The sequence below is a fragment of the Pteropus medius genome, unplaced genomic scaffold (genome assembly GCF_902729225.1).
Source record: "Pteropus medius unplaced genomic scaffold, Ma_sr-lr_union100, whole genome shotgun sequence".
Taxonomy (NCBI): domain Eukaryota; kingdom Metazoa; phylum Chordata; class Mammalia; order Chiroptera; family Pteropodidae; genus Pteropus; species Pteropus medius.
Genome location: NW_024349803.1, coordinates 16,031,452 through 16,045,884, shown reverse-complemented (window position 1 = coordinate 16,045,884; position 14,433 = coordinate 16,031,452).

Here is a 14,433-nt window from a genome sequence, read left to right as displayed (position 1 = left end):
AAAGAAAGAAAAGAGAAAAAGTGGAAATATATAAGAAAAGGGACTTAGTCCCAGGAACAGAGAATAGTTAAAAACTAAGAGAATACTATCTTTATGCCAAAACAGTTGAGGATCTAGGTAAAATGAATGCTTTTCTAGAGAAATATATAAATGATTACGTTTACCCCTAAAAAAAGATATTGGGCTCAGATAGTTTTACAAGAAAATTCTATGAAATCGAATTCCTATGAAATGAAATAGAGCAGCAAAGAAGATGGAATAGTTTCCAAGATATTCTGTAAGGTATCATAACGAAGTTTGATTTGCGTTCATACAGATACACAGAAGGAAAAATTGAGACATGGGAGACAAACCATGGCTGTTGAGGTGGGGAAGGTTGGGGCAGGTCTGTCGTCAGCTGACCTGCCTCAGACAGGATGCTGCCAGCCATTGCCTGGTGAGGTGAGGGCGCTGGAGCCCAGGAAGTGTCTCTGCAGAGGTAGGTATCAACTGTCAGGTGGGAGCTGAACCTGGAAGAGGGGACCCTGGCTGGTAACATGGAGGCTACTCTGGATAAATCAGATTTCCCGGAAAGGGACAGGCTTAACGTCTGGGCTCCCGTTGGCAGAGAAGATGGATCCCAGCCCAGCCCTGGGAGATGCCAGGCCCAGCCATTATTATCCTGGTCCTCGCAGAGCAAAGTTGAGAGCATCTGGAAGCTCTAGCCTCCAGTCGTTTCTAGCAGCAGGATCTAAGATATGATCTGGGGCCTTTGGTGCGGCCACTGTGTGACTTTCCATACTGAACGGTGGGCTCCAGATTGAGGAGAGCAAGAGAGCTGGGCTAGGTTGAGACAGCTATCTTTGGTCCTTCTGTCCCCTACCCCAGCCACAGGTGTCTAGCAAAGTGGCCTCGGGGGTCCTTCTGGCCTGACTGTGCCCACAGGCATACAGCCATACTCCTTAAGTTCTTATCATCATCTTTATCACTGTGAATACTATCAGAGCCTTAACCCCAGGCTTTGCCCTCCGGTCTCTCTGTGAGTGTGTCCATCCTCCCTGTGGGCATAGGCCATTTCAGGGTCCTGAGGCCCTCATCAGAGCAGCACAGATGCCAATGGCAGTCTGCATGCTGCAAAGGGGACTGGTGTATGGCCACTGGACACGGACTGTGGCCTGCAGTCTGAGGTCTGGGGTCTGGGCAGCCAGCCTCCGCCTCTCTGGACCAGAAGCCCTCGGGTCCCTTCCCAACCTTCCCTTTCACTTAGGTGGGGATCTCAGTGTACAAACTCAGTGCAAGTTCAAGAAATATGGCTTGTCTGTATTTTCTAGAATTAAAATTAATATTGACTTTACACCTTCATTACACCAGATGGGCAGAAAACACAACTCTGCCTTTCTTGGGATTCTGAGTGGTTCGAGCTAGGAAAGCTTTGAGGACCCCCTTCTTTCTAGCCTCTTCTTGGTCATTGGGCCATACTGGTTGGTGCCAAGACTCCCATTAGCTCAGTCTACACTGTGCTGATGCTTTGGGGCCTGAGAATCTTGATGGAGCCGGGGCCTCTCGTCCAGGGTTCTCCTGGTGTGTACTTTGTGAGGCGGGGAGCAGGTGGGAGCAGGCAGGGAGGCCAGCGCTGCTCAAGGAAAGCAGTCTCAGAGTCTCAAGGAAGCCTGCCTCTTCTCTCCCCCTGCAGCGTCCAGTCCCAGGCTTGGCACTTGAAAACGAGGGCTTGGACAAGAAGACATCGGGACCACTTCTGCTTCCCTTCTAGCTTCAACCTTCCTCTGCCGTGAGAGATCAGCTGCCCAAGAGAGAAACCGTCTCCTGGGAGAAGAATGGCAAAGACCACCTCATGCTCTCATTGCCAAGTTGGGCTCTACTAGCCACCTCGCAGCCCCGGCCCCACCCCTCCCGAGCTGGGCCAGAACTGCCTTAGCGGGAGGTGGTGCCTGCTCTGGTAAGGAAAGGTAGCAGGTGCAACACCCCATTTTCTCCTTTGGAGGAAACTTGGAGTTGGGGGGGGTGCCCTCGGCAAGGAAAGAGCAGGCCCAGGAGGCTGGCGGTGGGAGTGGGGGGAGGCGAACCGAGGAATTAAATTGGAGCTGCCTGGCAACCTACTCGCAGAGAAAAACCAGCTGGATGGGACCACCTGCAAGAGGCCGGGAATCAGGCCAGGATGTTGCTTGCTCATAAAGGAGAGAGGCAGGTGGGCGGGAGGAAGATTGATGAGGAAGGAGAGAGATGGAGGAAGAGGGACGAGGAAAGGAAGGAATGGTGGGCGGAAAAAGGAGAATTGAGATGGAGGGAACCATGAACAAGGCAGGAGGGGTGGGGGGCGGAGGAAACCAAATGCCAGAGCAAGGGAGGGGGGCCTGTCTTCTCTCACAGGCTCACCCCTGTGCCCTCCTCCAACTTTTTTCCTCCTCTCAGGTCATCATCATCTCATCCCTACTGCTCACCTGCTCACCTCCTCAAGGCTGTAGCTTTCTCATAATCTCTGGCTACTCCTTGGCCCCCCAGACTCCAATCTCGGCATCCAGGTTGTGTACCATTATTGTTTTTTTAATTTATTAAGAAGAGCTTCAAAACATACGAAGTAGATAAAATCATATAACAAACTCCCATGTACCCATTAGTTAGTTTCCTCTGTGCCCCCACCCAATCATGATCATTTCGAATCGAATCACAGATCTATCTTTTTATCTGTACATATATCAGTATATACCTCTAAAGGAAAATGATTAAAAAAAATAACCACAATACTGTTATCCTGCGATACCTTTTTTATACCTAAAAACGCCCCCAAATTCCTTCATAGCATTAAATATTCAGTCTTTATTTAACTCTCATTCTTTGTTTTGTAAACGCTTTTGTTTATTTTTACCAGTTGTTTGTTCAGATAAGACATTGGGATTTAGGGTGGAGGCCCCCTCTACCTTCCCACCTGGCTCCTTCTTTTCTGGCACGTTCTCTTTTGAAGAAACCAGGTTGGCGCCGTCCACGAGCTTCCCATAGTCAGAGTCCGCTGTGGTGTTGCTTAACCTCTTTCTCTAAGACCGATGACTTTAAAACACATTGGAAACATAGGTGAGATCCTGTGGCTCCGTAGCTGGACGTGCCTGCAGACCCTGAGCGAGTCCCCGGCACCTCCCCTTCATCTCACTCTTGCCTCCAGCCCAGATGACCGCCATGGTATTCCAGGAACTCATTCCTAGCCTTTTCTTGCTTTTAGGTCTTTGCACTGGCTGCTCCCTCTGCTGGGAAGGCTCTTCCCCAGGCCTCCCCATGGCTCCTGACCTCTCTCTTCAGTGCCAGCTGCCCTACTTAATACTGCAAACTGTTCCCTCCCCTCTGGCTCCTTGACCCCCTCACTCTGTCCACCCTACTGCACTTGTCACCTTCTAAGGTACCATGTCCTTTTATTAGTTGTGAATTAATTTTACTACATTTATTATCTATGTCCCCCTGCTAGAACGAAAGCCCCACAAGGACAGGGCTTTTCAGGTGTTTTGTTCCCAATTTATCTCAAATCCCTAGGGTGGTGCCAGGCACACAGTGAGTCCTCATTTATATTTATTGAATGAGCAAATGAATGATTGATTCTTCCTAAAACCCAGAGCTGATGTCACCCTCCCTCTCTTTCCAGGTTTATAATGCTGCCTTCTCATCTGCTCTGAGGGAAAACCTTCCCGGCCCCACCTTAGCCTGACCCGGGAGGCTTCTCCCTCCCCCACCAGCCCCTACCCCCCTGGGCTCTGCCTTGCAGGACACTGTGCTCTTTTTGCCTCCGTGCTTTTGCCTGGACTGTTCCTTCTGCCTGGAATGTGTTCCCCACACATCTCTCAGGGGAGGCTCTCATATCAGTCTCCTCCTCTGGGGAGACTTTTAGGGGATGATAGGCCCAGGGTGGGTGTCAGTGAAGGGTAGATAAGCAAGAGGAATGTAGTTCCTCCGGGGGGCCTCTCCTCCTCTGACCTGTCTCTGACTCTATACTGAGTCTGACCCTGAACCACAGGCTGATCCCTAATCGTGATCTCTGGCCTCCATGCAGAGTTACCCATGGCCATACACTGATCCATGACCCCAGTCTGACCTCTCGCCCTGATCATGGCCCTCAGCCCAGAGTGACCCATGGTTCCAGGATGATACCTATCTCTGATCAAAGGCTTCAGCTCAGCCTGACTTCTGACCCCTGGCCGTGATTCCAGCTCCAATACAAACTGCCCGCCATGGGGAGTGAGACAGTGTGTGGTTGGCTCCTAGAAGACGGTTCCTGGGTCTCTAGAGGGGAGCCAGGGCCTCAGGGCTGGGAGTCTCTGGGGCACCTGAGGGCAGTTCTCACATCTGCCCTTCCTCTACCCAACCCTCCCCTCTGGCTCCCGACCCAGTGGGTGCTGCCAACCTGGTAAGAGACTTTGTGGCCAGGTTCCAGGGAAGGGGAAGAACTGGCCGGACCAGCTCACACCTCTGTTTGCACAGGTCTGGGTAAAAATAGCTTCAGCTATGCAAGCTGCTCTTCCTTCCTTCCCATCCTGGATCCTGCCCAGCTTCGAGTCACTTGCCAGCTGTTCCTGCTCTGAGGCTTCTTCTGGCCTGGGATGGGACAAAGCCCAGAAAGATGTGGGGAGGGTCCTGGACAGCTTCAACAGGACTGCTGCAGCCCGAGTGAACCCCGACACCTGCCGCCACCTCTGGGAAGTCACCTTGGATCGGCTGTTCGCTCTCTTGCCTCTTGGTAGTTCCAGATACGGGATTATTTTTCCTCCTTGGAGAGTGTCGACATGTCTGTCCTCTGCCTTGAAGGGTGTCAGCGGGTTACTTCTTTCTGAAGGCTGTGGGAAGGAATCTCTTCCATACCTCTCATGTAGCTTCTAATGTTTTGTTGGTAATCTTTGTCATTCCTTGGTTTGTAGAAGCATCATCCCCATGTCTGCCTTCACCTTCACATGGTTTTCTCTCTGGGCACATGTCTGTCTCCAAATTGCCCCCTTTCATAAGCATTTCAATCATATTATATTAGGGCCTGCCCTAATTACCTCATTCTAACTTACTTCCTTCTGTGAAGACCCTACCTCCAAATAACGTTAGATTCTGAGATATTGGGAGTTAGGACTTTAACATATGAATTTGGGGGGGGGCAAAATTCAACTCATAACAGTTATCTCATGTTGTATAACAAATTACTCTTAAACTCAATGGCTTAAATTATTTATCTGTCATGGTTTCTGTGCTCAGAAATTTGGGAGCAACTTGGCTGGACAGTTTGGGCTTGACATTTCTCATGAGTTTGCAGTCAGACGTCAGCCAGGCCTGCAGTCATCTGAAGGCTTGACTGGGGCTGGAGGATCCATTTTCAAGGTGACTCACTTGAAAACTATTATCCGGAGCCCTCCATTGCTCACCACCTAGATGCTTGAGTGTCCTTATAGTATGCTCTCTGGCTTCTCCCAAAATATGGGATGCAAGAGACCAAGAAGGAAGTAAAACAAAATTCAACTGAGTAAATTTGGGGATCTAATTGGTTTTATTAAGAGATCCATGAATTGGGCAGCATCCTATCTAGCAACTAGAAGGGTGCTCCAAGGGGTTATACAAAATGGAAGGTTTTTATAGGGAAAAGGCTGGGACAAGGGAGCTGTAACAGAAGAAAAGAGAGCATTATTTTTAGACCAATACATCTTTTTTGGGGGAGGCAGAGGAGGGATGGAAAAGTTTTCATCCACAGATTGCCTTTCCTTTCAATGGGGGACAGAGAAGTCCATGTGGCAGATTACCTTCCTGGTGGCTCTTGACCCAAAAATTCCAGACTGGTTGATTAAGATGATATTTCTAGAGGAGGTAGAAATAACAATTAGATTGGGTATTAAATCTAGGTTTGGTATCATGGGTTTTAGCACAAGTGATGCCATTTGGGGTCTGTGATTTTTTTAACAGAAACTACAGTGCCTCTTATGACTGGTCCTGGAAGTCGCACGCTGTCACTTTTGCCATTCTCTATTGGACACACAGGCCACTCCTGATGGGAAGTGGGAGGAGGCTACACCATGGTGTAAATGCCAGGAGGTGAGGATCCTTGTCTACGTGGCCCGAGTTGGCTCACCGCCACTTCTGCTTTCTAGTCAGTGGGAACGGTCAAGGAGAAAGAGAAGGCACACGCCTTCCTGATAACTAGGTGACTTGGAAATTGCACGGTCACCTCTTTTCATATCCCTCTGGCCTAAACTTAGTCAGATGGCTAGACACAGCTAAAACACGCAGCTGGAGATTGTAGCTATTATCAGGGGTGATCGTGTGCCCAGCTTAAAAATTCTAATACTATATGTCTTAGTTTGAGTCCCCCTGAGCAGAACCTGGGACAGGAACTTGGGTGCAGATAGTTTATTTGGGAGGTGGGCCTAAGGAGTTGGAGGAAGAGGGTAGAGAGTGTGGCGTTAAAGTCTCTGCTTTGGGGGAGGAGGTTCCACTCAGCAAGGACTTCTGGTGTGGCCCGTGCTGGGAGTGGGAAGCTGGGGCGTTTATCTACAGGTCCCACCCTGGGACATGAACTCCGCTGCACTTTCTGGCTACACCCTACACGCCACCAGTCTCCTTAGGGCAGGCATTATGGGCTCACCCTAGTGCCTGTCCTGTAGTTCACTTCTCAGCCCTACCTCATCAGCCCTGAGTGACAGCCGCCACGGCCACCTCTAGGAAGCCCTTGGACCTGGGATTGTATCACCCCCAGACTCCTGGCTGGAAAACTGAGGGCCGCCTTGCGGGCTGCTGGCCACCACCTAGAACCCCAATCCAGGAGGCCACAGACTGGCGTCCCTCAGGTCCTCGCTTGCCACTCCATCCTGCCAGGACCCCTCTCTGCCATGCTCCATGCTGGGCACAATGGAAACGTTCAGAAGTTGGAATCATAAATACAAGTTTTAAAAAAAAGTAAGAGAAAGAGGAGAAGGGATGGCTCCCAGTCCCTGCCCCAAGGACTTCTTGGTTCACCTCTACAAGGGGTCGAATGAAGACTCCTCCTGACCGGAGGCCACCCCTTTCCTCTTCCCTGGGGGTCTCTCCATGGCAGAGGTTTAGACCTTTTTACTTCCATGGGGAGGCCCGTGGACTCTGGTTAGGACGGTGTTTTTAAGTGCATAAAAACTAAAATTTAAAGGATGACAAAGGAAACGAAGTGAAATACAGCGATCAAAATACTGAAAACAAATTTGTGTCATAGTGATGCATATATTTCTTAATTCATGTATCAAGTAACAAGATCTAGTGGCGGGTTGAATAACTATGGTGATGAGAGCAAATGACACTTTGGACATCTCCACCAATGGGAATATGAGACGAAAATAGCTAGGATTTCTATTGGTGACAAAGTCACAACTTCTGCCGACACCACTGTGTTTTGTTGTTTACTTTCACGGTAGAAGAAAATGCTCGACTTCAGTTAAAAGTTAATGGGAATAAACTTGTCATTTTCTCCCACCCAAATCTAAGGACCTTCTGATGTCTATTCACATATTCCTTGGAGGTCAGTGGACCCAAGGCTAAGATGCCCTGTTCTTTGGGGAGCCTTAAGTGAGATCTGTTGTCATCTTAGGCCACATGGCTACAGTTGGAGATCCTCTCTCCTCCGCCTGGGCTGGTTGCTCTTGAGCCAAGGAGATGCCAGCATGTGTGCATCCAGACCTTGGGGACAGGAAGGAAACTCTAGTTTCAAGACATCATGACCTCCACGGCTTCTAGGCAAGGGCAAAGCTTAAGCAGACTCAGCCCCAGCTTGGAATCCTAGTCACGGAGGAAAGGGAACATAAAGATAGTACTAGTATATGAGTTGAAATGTTGCCAGGACGACCAGTGGGCTGGGGAACCTTGGGGAAGGAGAAAGCATCTCTGATGGGATTCGGGAAGGTGTCATGGAAACGCTGGCCTGTGAGAGTCTAGTGGGGTTTTCAGGGTGGCGGAGGACAGGAAGGGCAGCCCAAGCAGGAGACACAGAGAGCGTAATGGGGCTGTGGCTGGAGGTCATGTTAAGACTGGACCGTGAGAGGGTAGGCACGGCCGGGCACAGGAGCAGAGACCGAGGCAGGCGGGCGGGCTGGGCCCCAGCTCCACAGTGCTGAGCCCTCAGGCTCTTCTTCCGTGGAGGCCACCGGTAGGGCTGGTGCAGGCTCCACGGTAAATCTTGGCTTCGGGGCAACCCATCCCAGAAGTGCCAGCTGCCAGGCACTCGAGTCAGAAGCCGCTGCCCTCATTAGCTGGCATGGGATCAGCTGCTTTGAGGCTCAGAGGCCCGGATGTCAGAGGTTTGTAAATGGCCAGATTAGAAAACTAATTGCAGCATGTGCCCTAAGCCTGGCTCAGGCCCGTCAATGCCCAGTTTTGTTTCATTTCTGGTGGGGGCTGTGGGAGCTGCCAGAATAGCTCAGTGGAACCCCTGGTAAGCCTGATGGAATGAGGGGGGCAGAGGTCTGTGACCTGTTGGCTTTAGCTTTGCCTGCCTGGCCCCTGTGCACTGGGCGGCTACTTCTCAGCATCTCAGCTCTGCCCCTTGGTCCTCCACACCCCAGCCCATCCCCAGGTGCCTGGCTCTGCGTCTCCTCTCTGATTCCTCTATCCCTCCTCCTTGAGCTCCTCCAGCCTCTAAGTTTCTCCATAACTTGGCTCCCCACCCTCCTTACTGCCTTGTTGGAGAGGGCTTTCCAAAACACACAATGGACTGGCCACTCCCCTGTCCCCCAGCTTCAAGGGCTCCCAAATGCCTGAAGAAGTTCCTCGGAATGACATCCCAGCTCCCCAGCTCTTGAAGGCTCAGCAAAGCACTTTATGATGGCAGCAATGTAGTTCGGCCTTTTGGCTTGAGTTCCAGCTCTACCACTAGTAGCTGTGTGACTTTGGGAGAGGTGCTTAACTTCTCTGCACCTCAATTTTCTCATCTGAAAAATTGGGATAGTAATAGGCCTCGAATTCTGGTGTTTGTGAGGGTTAGATGCGTTAGCACATGGAAAGCACTTAGCATAGTGCTTAGCACATAGTAAGTGCTCAGTAAACAGTACCCTTTATTATCTGCTTTAAACCCCCTTACACTCACTGCTGCCCAATATTTTGTCATCTGACAGCCACTCTCAACTATCTCAATGACCCAAGTTCCATCGAGACTTTCCAGTACAGCCCTTTATTAGCTAGTTACCTATGATTGTATAACAAATGACCACAAATGCAGCAACTTATAACAGTGAACCTTTAATATCTCCCAGTTTCTGTGGGTCAGGAATCTGAGCATGGTTTGGCTGGGTCTTCTCCTCAGGGTCTCATGGAGCTGCCATCAAGGTGTCAGACAAGGCCGTGGTCTTTTCTGAGGCTCGAGTAGGGAAGGATCTGCTTCCAAGCTCACGTAATCAACGATCTAACTGTAGACAGAGTTAAATTCCTCATTGCTGCAGGCCGAGGGCCTCATTTTCTTGCTCACTGCTGGAGGCTGCTCTCAGCTCCTAGAGGTTGTCTGGTTCCTTGCTTTGTGGGGTTCCCCAACATGGCTGCTTGCTCCCTCAAACCAAGAAGGCAGAGGAACTATAGCAAGATAGGCACTACTATCTTATTTAAGTAACATCGCCACGTAATCACACATATCCCTTTGCCTTTGCCGTATTCCACTGGTTAGAAGTAAGTCACAGGTCCCAACCGAGGTGAGGGGATCATATAAGTGTCAACAACAAGAGGCCTTGGGGGCCACCGGTCTGCCACAGGCCCCAACTCTTTATCTCTGCTCATGCTGCTTCTTCTGTCTGTCTGGAAGGGCCTCTTTTCTGTATTTTAAGGTCCCACATAGTCCCTCTCTCCCAATGTTCCCTGAGCGCCTTCTCCATGCCAGCTCAGGGCTGGGTTCTCGGGCCATCAGAATGAAAAAGCTAGTCCGGGCCATCAAGCTTTCCCTTCCAAGAAGCTCCCCTTCATCATAATTCTCAGCTCACGTGTTTGACGGCTGTTCTGCTGTCATGCGTAATGTTGTAATGACACATTATTCATGTAAACTCTGTCTTGCTGGGTTCAGATTTCTTTCGGGGTCTCGGCCTCTACAAGGTCAGGGCTGAATCTGGGTAAGGGTCAGGGCTTGGCCTCAGGCCCAGCATGAGAATGGATCTCTGAGGACATGTTAGAAAGGGGCTGGGCCTTTGTTTTAGGCTGATCAATGAAAACTGATGAATTTGTTTTCAGAAACTAGCACAGATCTTTTCAGAGGCAGCTATGAGTCCAAAGCCGTTGAGACTCTGGGTTCCCTCCAAGAAATATGGTGGTCACTGACTACGCTGGGGGCTGGAGGGAGCAAACGACAGCAGAAGCCCATTTTTCGTGCTCAGCAAAGCGTCTCTGCTTACCTGGAGAATTGCTAGTTATACGGGGGCTGTGCAATCTCACGCCCCATTTTGGCTCAGAAAAAGGAGTATGTGATCCTGACTGAACCGGGCCTTTACAGGTGAGGGCTGTATCTGAGCTTGACCATCTCAAGAATCCCAGGAATCCCCCCGAGAAGGGGGCCGCTGGACCAGGTCTCCCTGGCATGAAAATAAGTAGAGTATGGCATGGCGGTCACCTGCCACTCCAGGTGTGCGTGTGTGTGTGTGCCCATCCCACTGACGAGGAGGTTGAGGCTGGGAAAGGGGAAGGGATCCGAGGAAGGGACACAGCGAATCAGGGCTGACTGTCCCCACGGCCCCTGTCTGCACCGCTGCTCTGTGGCGTCACTGTCCTTAGGCCTTCCATAGGCACGTTGCCTTTGGCATGGTCTTAGGGAAGTGAGATGTGGCCGAAGACCCAGGAGCACGGTCACCTTCTGCCCACCTCCGAAGAAGCTGGAACCCAGAGAGGACACAGAAGATCCCATGCCACGTAGCACATAGAGCAGGGGCGGGCCGAAATCTGTTTTTTTTTCCCCCCACTTCTGGTGGTCTTTCTGGAGGCCCAGGGGCCCAGGACATACCCATAAGCCTCTGATTCCCATAGGGAGGGTCTGCCTGCTGGCTGCTGAAGCCCTGGGTAATCGAATGTTCCGGTTAATGGAGAGCTATTGCTTAACCTGTAGATGGATTGGAGCCCCACAATATCTAGCTGCTCTGAAGGGTGGCTGAACCCTTTCTGGGGAGGTGGCCAGGCCCCCGAGCACCTGGAACACCACCGCCTCCTGCCCTGGTGAGGCGTGACAGGGTGGTGACATGTCATGGAGAGTAACCAGCTCCTGCTCTGTTCTCACAGCTGCGGGCTGAGGCCTGGAGTACCCACACTGGACAAAGGGCACACATGCCGCCTCAAAGGGCAGGCAGGTGGTGACCAGCACCACCCACTTCCCACCCACACAGGTGTATATTTCCCTGGAGCAGCTGGCTGGAAGCAGCAGGAGTGATTTAGGAGTATCACAGGGTGATTGATCTGTTATTTCTTGCTGCCAAAGAATCATCTAGAAGGAATAAGAGACAAACCCACCTCCCAGGAGTGTAGCTCCATGGCCTGGGTGCTCCCCACTACCTGCGAGGAGCTGAGAGTCTCTGTTGCAGAGTGGGAGACCAGGAGAGAGTTGGTGATCAGACCCTGGGAGGGATAGGACGCCTGGGAGGGATGGGCCACCCTTCAGGCACCTCTGCCTAGGCTTCTGAATGAAACTGGATTGTTCAGGAACAGGGAAGGTGGAGACTTTGCTTTGAGGGTCAGGGGAGAGTTGGTGACCAGACCTCAGGAAATGTCCCATTCCTGTGAAAAGAAGCACTATCAGAACAAAAATGTTCGGTCTCAGAAGTTCTACCGTAAAGTAACTTATTATCGCTTTTTAGAACAGCTAGAGACAAATGCGAGCAAAGATACTGAGGCAGTTTTTTCCTCAACTCTAACCACGACAGAGTCAAAGCAAGACGAATCGATACGCATTTGAGGAAATAAGCAGAGTAAACGGAAGCAAGCTCAGTCTCAGAAACTGTTCTCAAATGTAGCTACTTATTATTTGTTCGAATACAGATATGCATGTGAGCTTTACCTGGGCAAAAAGGCTGAGAAATGCACAATGTTAGCTGAACTTTTTTTCTACTGTGGTTTAGAGCAAATTAAGATGAATCTATGTAGCATTTTTTTTTTTTTGCTATTTGAAACATTTTTTAATGGAATGTTCTGAGATAATTATAGATTCACGTGCAATTCACATGCAGTCGTCAGAAGTAATACAGAGAGATCCAGTTTACCCAGTTTCTCTCAGTGACAGCATCTTGCAATACTATAGTGCAACATCACGGTCGAGATATTGATGTTGATACAATAAAGATACAGAAGAGTGTTCCATGGCCACGAGAACATCTTCACTTGAGCTCGTGTAGCTACACCCATCTTCCTCCCCCGCCCATTCCGTTCCTGATCACTATCCATGGCAACCTCAAATCTGTTCTCTATTTCTATAATTTTGTCATTTCAAGAATGTTATATAAATGGAACCGTACAGTATGCAACCTTTTGAGATCTTTTTTAACTCAAAATAATTCCTTGGAGATTCATCTAAATTGAGTGTGTCAAAGGTTCATTCTTTTTTTAAATTGCTGAGTAGTATTTGAAAATATGTATGTACCACTGTTTGTTTATTTATTCATTTGTTGGAGGACATTAGGGCTGTTTCCAATTTGGGGCAATTATGAATAAAGCTGGCGGAACCTATGAATACATGAGCAAATTAAGATGAATCTATGTAGCATTTTTTTGGTATTTGAAACATTTTTTAATTGAATGTTTAATTTTGAGATAATTATAGATTCACATGCAGTTGTCAGAAATAATACAGAGAGATCCGGTTTACCCAGAATTTATGTTTTTCTGTGAACATAAAATTTCATTTCTCTGAGATAAAAGCCTAATACTGCAATTGCTGGGTCTTTCAGTAGTCAAAAGTTTAATATCATAAGAAGCTGCCAAGCTGTTTTCCAATGTGGCTGTACCATTTTGCACCCCAATCAACAATGTAGGGGTGATCCAGTTTCTCTGCATTTGGTGGTGTTACTATTTTTTATTTTAGTCACTTTCTAGCCTGTTGCTCCAGCATCATCTGTTGAAATGACTTGTTTGTTCCCCTCTCCATTAAACTGCTTTTGTACCTTTGTCAAAAATCAGCTGGACATAAGTGCGTGGGTCTATTTCTGGATTCTCTATTCTCTTCCTTTGATCTGTGTGTCCATCGGTCTCTAATACCACACAGTCTCGATTATCGTATTAAGCCTTGCCTTTGGAAAGAGTGATTCCTCTTACTATACTAATACTAGTCTTTTTCAAAATCATTTAAGCTATTCTAAATCCCGCGCCTTTCCATACAAATTTTAGGATAAATTTCTCTATGTCTATAAAATACTTTCAGGGAATTTTGATAGGAATTACATTAAACCTATCTTTAATATGTTAAAATGTCCACATCTGAACACAGTGTATTTCTCTGTTTATTTAGGTCTTGTTTAATTTCTTTCATCAGCATTTAAAAATTTTCAGGGTACATTCTGTACATGTTTTGTTAGAGCTATACCTAAGTATTTTGTTTTCTTTGGAATGATTGTAAATGGTGTCGTCCTTTTAATTTCAGTTCATTGTTAGGATATAGAAATATATTGATTTTTGTTTATTTATGTCACGTCCTGTGATCCTGCTTAACTCACTTATTAGTTCAAGGAGTTTTTTTTTGGTAGATTGGGATTTTCGACATAGATAATCATGTCCTTGCAAATAGGGACAGTTTTGTTTCTTCCTTTCCAATCTATACGTTTTTATTTCTTTTTCTTCCCTTACTGCGTTGGCTAGAAATTCTAGTCCTATATTAAATAGCAGGGGTGAGAGCAGACATCCTTATCTTGTTCCTGATCTTAGAGGGAAAGAATTCAGTCTTTCACCATTAAGTGTGATGTCAGCTAAAGGCGGTTCTTCTTGATTCCTAGTTTTCTGAGAGTTGTATCATGATGGGCGTTTGGGATGTAAGTGCACTGCACAGTTCGTGTCCCTTGAGACTGGCCTTTTGTATCTCTGTGACAGCAGGTGATTTTCCAGAGAAGGGGTAGAACATTAGACGCCGACGCAGCACTGGGGGGATGGGCGCCCCCACCCTGGTAAAGAGGATGTGGCCAGGGTGCCATAGCATGAGTTTGAGGCTGCCGCCTTCTTTACTGACCTCCCAGCCAATTGGAGTTGGGAATCTTTTATATCGATTTCACATTTTGCGCCTAGGAGCCGTCCGATTTGTGCCATTTGATTTTGCAGCCCACACCAGGCCAATCAACTATGGTCTGGAGGCCAGGTGGTGGTGGTGAAGGTGACCCGGCCCATTTCACTTGTGCAGATGGTGGTGGTGGTACTGCCGGCATTCTGCAAGTCGCACAAGCCCCAGAGGCACCTTTCGCGTTGTAATCATGGAGTCGTGCCCAGAGATGCCATTCACACAGAATACAATGTATAAAGTGCTCG